Raw genomic sequence first — 12105 nt, forward strand, 5'->3', positions numbered from 1 at the left:
TTATTATCTTTGAATGGGAAAGGAAGCAAATTCCTCCCGTCTTCCTTCCCCAGAATCCTCAGGAAGGTCCTTGTTTAGAGGAACATCTCAGGATTTCACGCTGACTCACATGGCTCCACGGTAACTCATCGAGCAACAACTATCGGACCGCTCTGTGCCAGGCATGGTGCTGAAACACGAATGCAGCCGGGTGCCCCGACTCCCGGTCCCAGAGCCAAGCTGTCCAGCTGTCCTCTGGGGGCTGAGGGACTGAGTCCAGCCTGGACCGCGGCCTCTTTGAGGACCATCTTTCACTGGATCCTGTGATAAAGAGAAGCTGCAGAGCCTTTGGGAGGGCCCCTCAAGGCAATCAAAGAGTCTCCCTCTTCTCCAACACGTTGAGCCCAATGGACCCAGTGACAGATTGTCCGCACATGCTTCACAAGGCACTTCCAGATCATGCTGTCCCCCCAGCACTCCTGCTCCACATGAGAGACGCCACCTGAGGCACTCTGGGTAGGGGCCAGATCACCACTGTGCCAAGCCCAAGCAGTAAGCCCCTGCCCTCAAGGAGCCTCCCTACTGGGGCTGCACATTGAGCGGAAGAAAGAGTCCAGAAAAGTTGGACTCTGCCCTTGGCCAGATGGACATTAGGTGGTTCACGACTTTCAGGCGGTGATTGCCTAATTTCTCCTTCTGCTATTAGAAGCTAAAATGTCAAATGAGGAAATTTATTATTATTATTATTGAAAAGAAATTGAACCATCAACAAATTCACAAGCATTTACTAAGTTTTGGCTACTTCCGAGCACTGTATATGGCACTGGGGACTTTAGTGCTCGGCTGTTTCAGTTGTCTGGCTCTTCGTGGCCCCATTTTTGGGTTTCTTGGCAGAGGTATAAGAGGGGTTTGTTATTTCCTCTTCTCGTGTATTTTACAGATGAAGAAACTGAGGCAACTGGTGGTTAAATGACTTGCCCAGCTAGTGTCTAAGGCTAGATTTGAACTCGGGAAGATGAATCTCCCTGGCACCAGAACTAGGATCTGTACCATTAAGTACCAGACAGTAGGGAGATAGAAACAAATTGGATAAAGTCTCTGCCCTCAAGGAGTTTATATTCAGGTGAGGGAGACACAGACACATATGGAGAGCCCTCTTCACTACCCTAGGGTGACCTAGGCCCCACAGAGGGGTCTTCGAAGCTTCAGCCCAAGTTTAGCACAAGCCAGACCACTTTCTGCCTTCTCTAACCCAGGCTGCTCCCTCCCAACCTTGCTGCCAAGTGTCCTGGAATAATGCCCCTTCAACGGGAGCCCAGAATCCCTCTCTCCCTGCCCCAGGACTCATTCCTCACTTTCACTGTTAGTGAGCTACTCAGTTCCAGGCTTTCCAGTCTTCCATTAGGAACTTGCATCTTTTTCTCTGCCCTGCAGCTAAATCTTTTTTATATGTGCTTTCTCCAGCAATTATAAATTGGCAGCTTTTTGCAATCAAGGACTGGCTTCCTGTCTATTTAGGTAGCACAGTGCATATAGCTCACTAGCCCTGAATTCAACAAGAACCGATTTCGAAATCTGGCCTCTGTACCTTGACACTTGTGTGATCTTGTGAAAATCAGTTAACCCTGTTTGCCTCAGTTTCCTCATTTGTAAAATGAGCTGGAGAAGAAATGGCAAAGTACTCCTTATCTTTGCCAAGAAAACCCCAAATGAAGAGTTGGAACATGATAAAAATGATGGAATAACAAAAAGGATTTCTAACGTTTGAATTGTTTCTTAAGAGCAGAGGTCCTGAACTAGAGATCTATGGACTTTTTCTTTACATGTATATATATATATATATATATATATATATATATATATATATATATATATATATATATATATACATATACTATTATATAGTATATACAGACATAATATTATGTATATAATATATACTATATATACTATTATATACATATATAATATATACTATATATAACATGTTATATATAATATATACTATATATACTATTATATATTATATATGTATATAATATATATATATATATACATATATTATATATACTATATATACTATTACATATTATATACATATATAATATATACTATATGTAACATACATACGTGTGTGTGTGTGTGTGTGTGTGTATTAGAAAGGTGAAGCAGTCCAGCTCTACACAATGACCTCAAGAACAAAAATTGACTTCCAGATTCTGTTGCACTGCATTGGACTTGTGTCTCTCCTATTGTCCTATAGGAAAGAGTATCAGATTTCAAATCTGGATCTGGAGATCTGAATTCAAATCCCAACTCAGAAATCTTGTGCTTGTTCAACCTTTGGTACTGTATTTCTTAATCTAAAAAACAAAGGGATAGGGCTAGATCCTGTTTATTTCTGATCCCAGCTACATTTGAAAATTGGGGTAATTGGAAAAAAGCAGGAACAATTCATTAGGCTGCCAATATCCGATAAATTGGACCAAAGACCTTGAGGGAGATTAGACAGAATCTCTGAAATCCTTCTGATCTGGTCCAATGGTCTAACTGGTCTGATGGTACAACATTTGGACTTCCCCTGACAAAAGAAATTTTAAGGGGGTTGGAGGAGAGTCACTTCAATTCTTTGCTATTTAGAAATTGGGAACGATCCTCAGGCTGTATACAGTAGGCGTATTGTTGAATCAACTAGACTTTGGGTCAAGTGGATAGTGGGGGGAGGTTTTAAGGATGGATGATATCACGGCAGAGACACAAATTAAAATAATAGAATGGAGACTCAAATAATCCAGGGCGATCTGAGTGAATGACAGCTAGCCGAGACAGTAGAGAGGATGCTGGTCTTGGAATTAGGCAGATTCAACTTCCTGAGTTCAAATCTAGCCTCAGACACTTATTAGTTATGACAACGCTTTTTGCCTCAGTTTCATGAACTATAAAAAGAACTGGAGAGGGAAATGTCAACCACTCCATCATCTTTGCCAAGAAAACCCAAAAGAATTGGGCTATGAAGTCAGACACAGCTGAACAGCTGCAGAGCCTGAGCAAAGGGTGGAGGCGAGCGTTTAGGCAACTTTTTCCCTGTGCTTTAGGTGAAAGGTAAAGGAATCACATGATGTGGGAAAGTACACCTGCTATGTAACATGACTTAAATCTTAAAAATGGAATTGAAATGAATTCTCAGTTTTGCAACCTTTTAATCTTGGCCTTTCTGAAGTTTGAAAACTCAAAATTTCATTAACCGAAGCAGCTTTTCCTTGGCTAATTTAATGCTGAGAAAGTCCTCATCTCATCCTTCCTAATAGCTCTTGAAGAGGCTCAAATGCTGCCCACATTCACAGTGCCACAGTCTTGTGGGTGCAAAGGTTTGCTGGTCTCTCAGTTACCTTGACCAAATTATGACTGCTCCAAAGTCAACAGATAACTTTTTTTCCCTAACATGTCATAAACATTTGACACGGGGGTGAAAACCTGCTAGAACAGAATGCATGGGGAAGAACTGAACTAAATATGAGATCGTGATTCCTAAAATTGACACTATAGGAAATTTATAATATCATCTATTTATCTCGAATAATATATGCATATGCGCAATGTGTGTGTAGACTGCATGTTCAGTCATTTGTCAGTCATGTCCAACTCTTTGTGAGCCCATGGGGGATTTTCTTGTCAAAGATACTAGAGGGCTTTGCTATTTTACAGATAAGGAAACCGAGGCAAGGAGCATTAAGTGATATTTGCCCAGTCATGTGGCCAGTAAATGCCTGAGGCCAGATCTGAACTCAGGAAAATCGGTCTTTATGACTATAGGCCTGGTGCTCTTTGCACTGCAGATCCTAGCTAACTTTTTTTTTTTAATTTTGAGAGTGAGAGAGAGACAAAGACAGAGAGACAGAAAAAGAGACAGACAGAGTCAGAAAAAGAGAAAGAGGTGGAGAGATAGAAAGAAAGATAGAGAAAGAAAGAGAAAGAGAGAGAGAACGCTGTACTTCTATGTATGTGTGCTCTAGAGAGAGAAGAAAACAAGATGTCCTCCATACTTTAGATTTAATAATTATTTATTTAATCCATGATGCAAGGAACATTGTGCAACTACTGTGTTTAGGCTCTGTTGATTTTTTTAAACTTTGGCTTCTTTGCTTCTTGAGCAACATTGTACTTTGTTTCCAAATTAATCAATCTCTGATTGTTGAATAGATCTTTGTTTTTTCTTACATTGTGTGATTTTTTTAAAAAATTGGTTTGTGTAGACACATGTGCTTTCCTATAGACTTTTCTGCTTTAAATCCAGTTTCTTTACATCCTTATAACAATGTCTCTTCCTATGCAAGCTGTGATACAGCGTCTTGGAGATTTTTCTTCCCAGGTTTCCTGGACAGAATCTATTTACATAGAATAGAGGCATGATGCCTAACAGTGATAGGTAAAGAAATGAGACAGCCATCCCCTCCATCCACTCCATCTAGCTATTCGATCCATCCCCTCCATCCACTCCATCCATTCCATTCCCTCCATCCCCTCCATCCATTCCATTCCCTCTATCCCCTCCACCCACTCCATCTAGCCATCCGATCCATCCCCTCCATCCACTCCATCCCCTTCATCTACTCCATCCATTCCATTCCCTCCATCCCCTCCATCCACTCCATCCATTCCATTCCCTCTATCCCCTCCACCCACTCCATCTAGCCATTCGATCCATCCCCTCCATCCACTCCATCCATTCCATTCCCTCCATCCCCTCCATCCACTCCATCCATTCCATTCCCTCTATCCCCTCCATCCACTCCATTTAGCCATCCGATCCATCCCCTCCATCCACTCCATCCCCTTCATCTACTCCATCCATTCTATTCCCTCCATCCCCTCCATCCACTCCATCCAATTCATCTTTTTCCCAGCTTTCCAAGGAACATTCTTAAAAAGCAAATCTAACTTTGCAAGTTCTTTGCTCAGAATTGCACAGTTTTGTTGCTAGGACAGAATACAATTCCTCTGCTTGCATTTAAGTCCTTTCACAACCTAGTGTCCTCCTGCCCATTCAAGTTTGATACACCTTGCAAACCTTCACATAGTCTAGTTCTTCTGGACAAACTAACCCCCAGGCTGTTTTCTGGTTATAATGTTCCCTTTGGAGCTTGTGTGCCTTTCTGAAGGCTCTCCTTTATGCCTGAAAGGCCTCCTCCCTCCTTCCTCTTCTTCATCTCCCTAGTTTCCTTCCAAGCCTCAATGTACACACCTTCACTTCCTCCTCCGAGAGCCTGGGCAGCTCCCACAGTCTCAGTGGCCAGGCTCCCCCTTTGCTAAAGTTGCTTTGTATTCCTTTGGCATTTACTCATCAGTGGGCATGGTTTTTCCCACCCATATTATAATGCCAGCTCCCGGTTGGCCAGAACTGGTCTTTTTGTCTTTCGGTTTCCAGAACCTAGCAAAATGCCAAAACCATAGTGACAGTGAATGGTTGTGGAGTGAATTGAGCAATATCAATAAACATACAGTAAACACCTACAATGTGCCAGACACTGTACTAAGTGCTAAGCATATAAATATTGAAGGAAAAGGAGGAGGAAAAAGAGGAAGAGGAGAAGGAGAAGGAGGAGGAGGAGGAAGAGAAGGATACGAAGGAAGAAGAGGAGGAAAGGAAGAGAAGGAAAAGGAGAAGTAGAAAAGAAAAAGAAAAGAAGATGAAGAAGAAGAAAAGAAGAAAAAGGAGAAAAAGAGAAAGATGAAGAAGAAGAAGAGGAAGAAGAAAAAGAAGAAAAAGGAGAAAAAGAGAAAGATGAAGAAGAAGAAGAGGAAGAAGATGATGACAACACCACAATGATGATGACAACAACAACAGTTTTGAGAGTTTTTGCTTCCAGGAGCTTACAATTTAATGACAGAAGAAAATGAATAAAAGAAAGTAAAAAGTTAAGATTCAAGGGTTACTTCCTTGGAGACACAATGAATAAGTCAGAGAAATCAAGAAAATGAGTGCACTCTAAGGTGATGTCTGTTTTGTCTCCTATCCTTCACTGGAAGAGTTGATGGCCCCATTCTGGCGTGATGAGGTATAAGGAATCATTGGGTCAGCATTGATGGATACTGAGATTTCCAGAGATGAGAAGTAGAGGGGGATGTGTTATGCCACAATTCTCTTTAACTGTCCTGACTCAGTTTCCCTGTCTCAGTTTCCTTAACTGTTCTGTCTCTGACCCAGTAAAACTAAGGATTATTCGCTCTCGGGTTATGAATTAGCAAGATAAAAGAGTAGATCTCCTGACTCTTTTATGGATTTACAATATTCCTTTAGAATATTCCAAGATACCCCATGACATCTTTACTTCTTTGTCTCTGGAATTTTTAGGTTTTATGGCTTTCCCTCTCTGATAAAAACTTTCCCTCCCTTTCTCTTCTTTGTCTCCAAAAAAGTATTTAAGAAGTTGGGGTTCTTCCATTCATTGCTGGAGAATGGAGTCTGGCAGCTGGATGCTGGACGCTGGATTCTTTGGGTCCTCCAGCCCTGGGACCAATATGGATTCCTTGGTCCCAGTATACTTATCTCTGTCTGACTGGATAATCTAAGACGAGAGTCCTGTCCAGCCAATCTTACTCTCCCATTAATAAAATATTAAAACTCTCTAATCTCTCTCCTGCCTCAGTTTCTCCGGCATTACAGATGGAGGAGAAGTAAAATAAATCCAAAAGGCATGAAGGTTGATGGGAAAGAAGATGTCTAAATGCATAAACGTGCAGAGGAAAAACAAGAACAAGAACGCTCCATTATTAGATTTGGGGTGTTGCCTCAGCTCTCCCGTTTGCTTATTGTGTGGTTGTAGTAAAGCTTTTCTTAGCTTCTCTGCCGGCTTCTTTCTGCATCTGTAACAGAAGATTGGGCAGCCGGGGGTGCAGTGGATACAGTGCCAGGCCAAAAATCAGGAGGATTCATATTCCAAATGAGTCTCAAATACGTACAAGCTAGTTGACCCTGAGCAAGTCACTTAACCATTACCTTAGGTTCCTCACCAGTAAAATGAGCTGAGGAAGGAAACAGCAAACCACAAAAGTATCTTTTCCCGAGAAAATCCAAAACGGGATCAGGAAGCGTCAGATATGACTGAGTAACCACAATAGGAGCCTGGACTCGACAAGGTCATTTCCATCCAGGGCTACCATTTCTCCATTCTCGGGAGCATTTTGCAGACACAATCTCCCTAGAAGCCATTCTAGAAAATGATACTGGAGACATGGAGACATTTTTAAAGGGTGTTTCTTTTAAACTACAGGCCAGTGAGCATGATTCTTATTCATAATGCATTTTTACAATGTTTTATTATCAAAATCTTGAAAAAGTTGGGCAGAAATAGCAGCAGGAATCACAAAGTATCCACATGGATTCAAGAAAAGCAGATCAAATGATTCATTCAGCAAACCTTTATTAAGTTCCTACTATGTGTCACACTGTGATTGACACAGAATATGGAGAGATAAAACATCCCTTGCCTTGCTGGAATTTTCAGTCTCTGTGGGGTCATAAGGTATATACAGGAAAAAAAAAAAAATCAAGGTAATTTTTAGTTATGACAAATTGACTTCATTTCCTTTTGGACCAGGATTTGGAATAGGAAGGTCAAGGAAAAGTCAGTTGTAGACATTTTCTGTACTTTAAGCTGACTGTATCTAGAAGCACTTTCAGCTTCTCTGGGAACTTACAAAATCTATTACTCACCGTGGTCAAAACTGACTTCAGGATTCCTTCTTTGTTATAATTGCGCAACAGTGGCTTGGGGATAATAAATGGTGGCTTTTCTATTAAATCACAAGGAAATCACCCTCTCCCCTGCCCCACCTTGCAGGAGAAGATGCACTCTCAGAGTTCAAACCTCATCGTAATCTCCCTTTCCTCACATTATCCAAAAGCTTTTGACCATCCATCTTATCCAGCCAACAATTTAAAATAAAACGAATCCATCGTTCTTTTGGTTGAACCAGAAGCAGATTCATGATAATGTTCTTATATATGTAAACCAAAAAAATCTCTTTCAAGAGCTCTGGGATCCCAGTGATCTCATTCTTTCCCCAAATCCTATTAATCTGAAAAGAGTTCTAGGCACATAGATGGCTGGCTGGATGGGCTGTGAGGGACTGCTCCAAATCACTAATGAGACAAATATAAAACTAAACAACTCTGAGGCTTCGTTATTGATACTGAGAAAATTGGTGAATGACACAAGATAGAAATAGAGCAGCATGCTTTTTCCCTCCGAGGATGTGTCCATCTTCCCTGTCCTTCTTCCCTCCTTAGATCCTGGACAGTTACCATTTTTTGCACCCTCAACATCCAGCATCAGAGCCTCCCAATATTAAGACCTTAATGTTTATGGAAATCAAACTAAAATAAACACAAGTTAAAGCCATATTAGTCACTTTTTTGTCTGGAGCACTGCACTAGGTCCTGGGGGGTGGGGAATAAAAAAAGAAATAAAAGATGGATTCCTTTCCTTGGAAGAAAATTAAAATCTAAAGGAAGCCAGTTCTGACTCTGGCTCCTGACACTTAAATGTGCACAGCCTATTTCCTGCAGTAGAATGTAGACTCCATGAGGACCTCACGCCTTTGTTTTGGTCTTTAGATTGCCCAGTGTCTGGTTTGGTGTCTGGCACAGGTGGGTGATTGATTAATCAATGCACGATGATCAAGTTGCCTGGTCCATGATCACATGAACATTTTTATTTAGTAAAGCTGTGTATTCTGCCCAACTGCTCTAGGACTCAGGAAATCTTGCACAGAGCAGGACATTACAAAATGGCACCTTTGACCATCATGGCCTCATCTTAAATTGCCTCGGTAATTTTGGGGAACTTTATGAGTTTAATTCTCATTTGATCGCCAAAATGGACTTGATTCTTTCCTGAAAAAAGGGAAGGATTGATTCACCAAAGCAACAAAGAACTGTACTTCATCAAAGTACATCATTCTGATTGGAGATCTTGTGGCACTCAGATACTGGTTCTGCCTTTTTTTTTTTTTTTTTTTTTTTTTTTTTTAAATTTCTGGACCTCAGTGGGACCTTCTGTGAAAGAATATGTTACCTTTTCTGACTTCTATGAAAGAAATATAACTTTTAATACATCTGAAAATCACTGGCTTGGAAAAGGATCTTGAAAGTCTCAAATCCTTGGGGTTTCTGACCACCATCCTCTATTCCCTTTTTGATTTTTAATATTAGACTTCAACTTCTCCCTTCTGATAGGCTTTGGTGGACTCACTGTATCTAAACCTCTTCATTACAGAATCATGTAACAGTTCAACCAAATTCAGGGGTAAAAAGAACTGTCCAAAAAAAAAAAAAAAAAGGGACCTAAATCGCTGACCAACAAAATTGAAACTTTCTACTGGAACAAGAAAACATGAAAGATTATCGTGCAATTTAGTTCAATTAATGAGTCACAACATGTATGCTGCAGGCATTTAAAGACAGATTTTGCCATTAGTCCATATGTTTTTCTTCCCTGTATTTTTGTTAATCATCCACATTACCCTTGTTTGGCACTAGTTTCTAGCACTGACATTTCCCCACTATCCTTACTGATTATCTATAAGTAAAATAAAGTCATTCACTCTTCCTTTTAATCTTTAATAAAAATCTCTTTAAAACAAACTTTTTGAATTCCTAGGTAAATAAATATTTTTAGAGGATTTCGGACAAAAATTCTATTTTAACATAAAATAGTGAATTTGTTTCATAGAAATGTTCAGGAGATCCCTTGGGGAGGGTTTAAGGAAGATGCAGATATGAGTCAGGCAGGAGGAGAAGGGATGGGGGAGTTAGGATGTGTTCCCTTGCATGGAGGCCATCATCGAGTCATTGAGTTATCACAGGACTGGTCTGAGGAGCTGTCCTTCCTCTACACCAATGGCTTCCTCACCCACAGTCCTAACCATTTCCCCCCCACTATCTCCCACTTCTCTGCCTCTGGGGCTGACTGACTATTCACCTCTTCTTCCTGGACCTATTTCCTCAACTATCAGGTTGGCCAAGACAAGAGTCCAGCTCTGTAGCTTAAGCACAACATTCAGTTTTCCCTCTTCTTCCCTTAGGGCCTGTTTTTGAGCCTTCGGATCGTTCCTATCATGTGGTGCCCACTTCTCCCAGTGCCACCCTCCGGTCACATCCTTGGGGAAATCTGCAGGAATAAGTTGCTTCTTTGAGGGCTCCTGCTTCACCCCAGCATCTCCCTAGAGCCTCCATGTGTTTGGTTTCTGGCCCCTCAAGGATAAAACATTAGGAGTCAGTGATTTAAACAAGAAGATGGTGGTCACCAACAGCACTGAATTAGCCAGAAAGCTCAGGAAGTCACTTCAAAATTTCTCCAATTTTTTTTTTTTTTTTTTTTTTTTTTTTTTTTTTTTTTTTTTTTGCTTACCTGCCTCCCCTGCTCTGCATCTGGAGGGCCCAGCCTAGTGTCCACTGCCTTATTTCTCCCAGGGACTTTAGCTTCTGATGCATGTAATTCCCCATTCTAGAAGGTCCATTTCTGCCCGTTCTGATAGGATGAGAACATCGATGACTGCTTGCTGGATTCTCCCAATATTTCTTAAGCTGTTTGAGGGCAAGGGCTGGCAGGTGCATAGCAGGCACTTGATAAATACTTGGGTTGAGTAGTTTGGAATCAAAGTCTCTAGTTCAAGGTTGGAATTAAAGCGGCACAGGGAAGGTGCTCTGCCCATCGGACCAGTGCCCGAGCCCCAGAGGCAAGCCTGCTCTGGGAGGAGACTGAGCTTCCTGAGGGCTGGGGCAGGAAAGCTCCAGTGGCCGAGGTAGCCTGGCTCTCCCACAATTCCCCGGCCTCCCAGAACCGGTTTGTAGGACTCAGGCTTGAAGGGCCTTAGAGATGGAGGCACCAGGCCATAGAATTCCAGATTTAGACTTGTCCGGGCCCCCAGGAGCCAGCTAGGCAAATGTCCTCGTTTGACAAACGTGGAAACCGAGGCTCACGGAATGGCGGGGACGTGCCTCAAGTCACACAAGATAGAAGAGCTGGAGTTCAAATTAGCTCTCAAAGGACCAGACCAAGCACTTTCCCGTCTGGTTTCCGGCCTTTCCCTTCAGCTCCAGGGCTTGTAAAGCAGAGGAGCCTCGACTGGAGCCCCGCAAATCTCGGGCCTTCCCCTCCGCCGGCCGGACGAGTCTCAGTTCAAGGACTCCGGAGGATTTCCGAGCCGAGACTGGGGCTGGGGCTCCTTCTGGACGGGCCCCGGACGGGATCTTTTCCCGGCTCCGGACAGGCGCCTCCCATCTCCGACCCTGTGCTGGGATTTGTTTTCTCCTTCACGGGTTTTGTATAGTGGGAGACCTAGCCAACCTCAGGATCCCTCCCCACCCCCAACGCCCAGGAAAAGCCGGGCGGGGAGAGAGGGGGGGGCAGGGACGCTGGGGAAGGGGAGTAGGAGGGGAAAGGAACTGGGGGAAGAGGGCTTGGGGGGGGGGGGGATGGCGATTCCAAGGTCAAGGAGGCTGAGGGATAAGGGGGTTGGGAGCAAGGGGGCTGGGGGCAAAGGAATTGGGCAGCAAGGAGATGGGAAAGGAAAGGAGCCTGGGGGAAGGGGAGAAAAGAGGATGAGACGAAGGGGTCTGGGGAGCTAGGAGGCCCGGGGAGAAGAGAGCTAGAGGGGCTGGGAGGAAAGAGAGCTCGGCGGGGAGGGGTTTAGGGGACGGGAAGGCTGAGGAGTTAGGGGGGTAGGGATCAAAGGGGCTGGAGGAAAGAAGACTGGGGGGGGGGCAAGGAGGGGCCCGTTTCGGATGACCTTTCAGGAAGTAAGGTTGGGAGCCCCGGAGCGTCCCTAGGGGACTGGGCGGGGGCGCGACGGGCCGGGCCGGTCCCCAGCGGGAGCTTTCCGCGTGTGGCAGCGGAGCATACTTGTGGGGCTACGTGGCCGCCCCGGAGGGGGAGGGGGGCAGGTGACTCTCGCCCTCTCTCTCGCTCTTTCCCTGGCGAGCTCACTTTCCCCCACTCCCAGAGGAGACAGGTCAGAGCTGGGAGTTCACATGAAAGCGCTGGGGCTGGGCCGGGAGGCGGGGCCCATTTAAATCTCGGGCCGCGCGGGGGAGGTGTCTCAGTGCAGGTGCCCTCGGAGCCC

At 43.7% G+C, this 12105-nt stretch overlaps 1 protein-coding gene across 2 annotated transcripts in view; it reads right to left on the reverse strand.

The window, feature by feature from the left end:
- The window catches only part of CLDN16 (claudin 16), a 104005-nt gene extending 92032 nt beyond the window's left edge, over positions 1–11973 (reverse strand). For both annotated transcript variants that reach the window (XM_051991646.1, XM_051991645.1), the window contains exon 1: positions 10392–11973. The gene's annotated coding sequence lies outside the window, so the exon portion shown is untranslated. The remainder of the gene's footprint in view (positions 1–10391) is intronic.
- Positions 11974–12105: the final 132 nt, after the last annotated feature.

The sequence above is a fragment of the Antechinus flavipes genome, chromosome 3, assembly GCF_016432865.1.
Source record: "Antechinus flavipes isolate AdamAnt ecotype Samford, QLD, Australia chromosome 3, AdamAnt_v2, whole genome shotgun sequence".
NCBI classification, from domain to species: domain Eukaryota; kingdom Metazoa; phylum Chordata; class Mammalia; order Dasyuromorphia; family Dasyuridae; genus Antechinus; species Antechinus flavipes.